The sequence below is a fragment of the Oncorhynchus clarkii genome, chromosome 33, assembly GCF_045791955.1.
Source record: "Oncorhynchus clarkii lewisi isolate Uvic-CL-2024 chromosome 33, UVic_Ocla_1.0, whole genome shotgun sequence".
Lineage (NCBI taxonomy): Eukaryota > Metazoa > Chordata > Actinopteri > Salmoniformes > Salmonidae > Oncorhynchus > Oncorhynchus clarkii.
The window spans coordinates 2,212,682-2,217,179 of NC_092179.1; positions in this window are offsets into that span (position 1 = coordinate 2,212,682).

Consider the following 4,498-nt stretch of genomic DNA (forward strand, 5'->3'; position numbering starts at 1 on the left):
ACAGCAGCAGCTGGCTCCAGCACAACAACAACTTGTACAACAGCAGCAGCTAGCTCCAGGTCTCTTGGGAAGAAGCAGCAGTATCTCCAAGTAAAGAGGGGTATTATATATATATATATATATATATATATATATATACACACATCTTAAAGACAATTATCAGAATAAAAGACGAAATTCCTTCTGCTTCAACGTTATATCACTAACTTATAAATAGCTGTTGAAAGAACTATTCAATCATAACACCATGCTAAATAAAAAGCTTTAATCATCCATTCGCCAGGTCTGATGTTCGTGACTTTATTATTTTGACAAAGTGGACCCCGTTTCATAACAATCTAGAGAAGATCTATGGATGGAGTCCATATACAAGCGACAGAAAACACTCAAATTATATAAATGTTTTGTGAAAATTGTAAATGGATGCTTAATCATTCACAGGTTGAGTTCATAAAGGAGTGGACTGTGCGTGTGTATATGGTGCCATACAGACTTGTCAATTACTTCAGAGCTCTCTACAGATTGGCGTACCTATAGAAAGTAGAGCTAGTCAGCTCTCTACAGATTGGCGTACCTATAGAAAGTAGAGCTAGTCAGCTCTCTACAGATTGGCGTACCTATAGAAAGTAGAGCTAGTCAGCTCTCTACAGATTGGCGTACCTATAGAAAGTAGAGCTAGTCAGCTCTCTACAGATTGGCGTACCTATAGAAAGTAGAGCTAGTCAGCTCTCTACAGATTAGCGTACCTATAGAAAGTAGAGCTAGTCAGCTCTACAGATTGGTGTACCTATAGAAAGTAGAGCTAGTCAGCTCTCTACAGATTGGCGTACCTATAGAAAGTAGAGCTAGTCAGCTCTCTACAGATTGGCGTACCTATAGAAAGTAGAGCTAGTCAGCTCTCTACAGATTGGCGTACCTATAGAAAGTAGAGCTAGTCAGCTCTCTACAGATTGGTGTACCTATAGAAAGTAGAGCTAGTCAGCTCTCTACAGATTGGCGTACCTATAGAAAGTAGAGCTAGTCAGCTCTACAGATTGGCGTACCTATAGAAAGTAGAGCTAGTCAGCTCTCTACAGATTGGCGTACCTATGTGGAGCAGCACACTGGGGGGGTTGTTTATCTGGCCCGGGTTACCCCGGTGGGAGGAGTTTGAATTGGGTGAGCCCCCCGGGCTTGAGTCAGGTACCCCGCTATGGCCAATGGCAAAGTCAGCTCAAAACAAAAGTGACGTAATTAAGCAAATGGAGTGATGCGATTGTTTTCTTAATGCTTTATCAGAATTAAAACTAGTTCATTTTCTGGCAAAGAGATGTATGTTTCTGGACGATGCACCATGCTGCCTTGTTGACAACATGACCGAGCTGCGCAGATTACTGTTAGATCTGAGAAGGGTGCTCCTCCCTCCTAGCTTTCGCCCGGTGATGTGACGGGCCGTTGCCCAGTTCAACCCGGGCCAGCGTAATAAAACTCCCTCAATGTAAAGAACAGTAGCCCTGGTGCTGAACTGTTTCTGCGTTCAACTGCACTGTTGCCTATTAAAGTGAGACAAAAGTGATCTAAATCCAAAACACTAACTAACCAAATGGAAGGTAAACAACACAATGATGCACAGCTTTGAGTGACATGAGAAAAACATGAGACTATTTCAATGCAACAGTCAGTGAAAATAAATGGGTGGGATAGGATGTTTGAGAGCATTGCATTACAATATAAATATAGTCATTCTGCATACAGTACATTCTGCTGTCCGCAATACTGTCAACACACATTGCCAGGGATGTACTTTACCCTCAATTACGATGCAAACACCTGCATGAATAAAATCAAACTCATTCCCTGGCACAGCTCTTACAATGAAACAATCTTTACCATAGTTCTTGTACATTTTCAAATCCATTTTCTTTTCATGACCTGTCATATGATCTCCTCCAGATCGCTTTGCCTGTCCCAGTCAGGTGGTTGTTCCATTGGCAGCCCTGCTATGTCCTCAAACACTGGGGCGTAGGTGTGGAAACACACACACATGTTCAGGAGCTGCTCCCAGTGTTGAAGGGAATCTCCAGAGTCGGCCGTCCTAGTCCTGTACTGGGCCTGAGAGGGGGGCACAGGCAGGCTCTCCACTGGTTCTCTGGGGGTGGTGATCAGTGTCCGCTCCTGTAACAAGCCCTGGGCGCTTAGTAGAGCGAAGTCCCTGTCAAAGTCGACCTCTGAGCAGGTAAAGGAGCTGTGGGTGTTGCTGTCCATCCCTCTGTTTATCCCTCTGGTAGGTCTGCCAGGCCTGGGCCATTGAGCCAGCTGATGTAACTGAACACCCACAGGGCTGTTCAGCTTCCTCACCTCCTCCACAGAGAGACAGTGAGGAGGACCCCTCAGCCCTGGCACTACCAACCTCCCGGGGAAGCGCTGCTCTTCATCAGCTACCTGGCTCAGCGGCCCACTGGCCATACCACATCCTCCGTCTCTGGAGACTCTTTGGTCTGGGTGTGTCAGGGGCCTCTGCCACAGCTCCACTGGCCTCTCTCGGTCATCTGGATTTGGGGAATCTGGCGTTTTCTTCTGACATCCCCTCAATCCTCCCCTCACTCCAGTCTCTGTCCTCTCCCAATCTGTGTTGTGGAGAGACCCAGTGAGCCTTAGAGAGCCAGTGTCAGATTGGAACACACTGTAGACACTGTCTATCTCGTAGTATTCCAGCTCCTCACTGTGTCCACCAGCCTCCACACCTGGCCTGGCTGTACTGTAGCCGTCCTGGACAGCCTCCCTCGGTTTGTCCGCCCGGATCCCGTCAGGTGGCTTCCCTCTCACCGCAGGTACAGAACTAGTGGTCCTCGGGCCTTCAAAACAAAACGCTCCGTTGTCTGTCCCTTCCTCTCCACGTTGCGGTGAGCCACTTTCAGCCTGACGCTTCTGTGGCCGGTGGCAGCAGGCATTAGCATTGCGTCTCCCCAGGCAGAGGAACACACCCAGGCCCAGGCAGAGGAGGAAGGAGGTGATAGGGAGAACCACGCTGATGACCCACAGAGGAGCGGAGGGGCCCCTGAGGGCCTCCTTATCAGAACACACTCCTGCTCCTCCCCGGAAGTCCTCTGGTGGAGGGGAGGAGCAGAGCTCACAGGAGCCAGCCGTGAGGCAGATACAGGAGCTGTTCCTAGTGCCAGCCGAGCCACCGCAGGCTGGAGCAGTGGGACAGGGCAGAGAGAGGCAAGGTAGTATGGCGTTGGTGGGGACATCCTCAGGGCAAGTGGTGGAAACACAGGAGCCTGGATGTACCAGAGGAAATGTGTGTTACAGTATGGACAGGTAAGAGGAGGAGCCTATCTGTTAGATTTAATGCGTGTGTGTCAGTGACTCACATGAGGAAACACAGGAGCCTGGGGACTCACAGCTGGACTGAAGCAGGGTAGAACTGGGCCAAACCTCCACTATCAGACTGTAGCCGCTGACTGGCAGGAAATGGCCATTGTATCGGACATACTCCACACAACCAGAGAACCCTACTGAGGGGAGACAGAGGAAACATACTTGCCTGATCCCAAAACATGCCCCTAACTGCTAACCCCCTAGGTAGCTGTGTAGATGTTTTTTAAACTGGACATAAATCAATATGGTATGATTGCTCCACTTTGCCTTCAAAGAGGTCAAGTGTATTTCTGAGATGGGAGTTAATCACTTAATTTATTTTTGACAAGACCGATATAAGTAAAGATTGCACTTCACTCAGACAGTTGGCAGACCCGGGGCTTGGACCCCCGTCGCTAAGGGGGAAACGAGTTCAGAGTCGGGAGCTTAGACTGCTACACCAGACACTCCAGCACAATAATGTGCATTTTTGACCATATTGCAACACCTATCCAATCCACTCGGATCTATGAAACTACATAGGAGGTAGGATTTGGGATTGGCTGTACATCTTCACACTGCAGGTCAAGACACATGAACACTTAATATCCTGAGAACACGATTACAGTAATACACTGTTAATGAATACACAGCTCAGCATTATGTCATTGACTGACAAACTGAAAGGTATTCCAATTCTAACCTTAACCATTAGTTGTGAAAATGCTAAACTGACCGAAGATCAGCATCTAAGGGCAACTTCATCCTACACCATTTCTTCCAACCTGGGCGCTTGATTCTCGTGTCTCGGGGTGGTGGTGGAGTCGCTCCAAGGACGATCTTCTCCACATTGACAGCACTTAGGTCCAGAGCTCCGTCATTGCTGGTGTTCGTGACTGTCTGTCCGTCCATCAGAAGGACAGTGCTCTGTCCAACTGTAGAAAGATGGAGGACATGCCAGTCCCCGTCTGCCATGCTGGTCTCTGAGGCTACCTAGCATGATAAATAATGATATTTAGGTTAAAGCACCGACAGCTAACACATATATTGAAAAAGAGGCCCATGCAGGAATTGAACCCCAACTCTGGTGTTGTCAGCAGCACCATGCTCCAACGCTGGTGGTTACCTCTGAGAGGACGTCTGACCTTCTGTCTCTGGA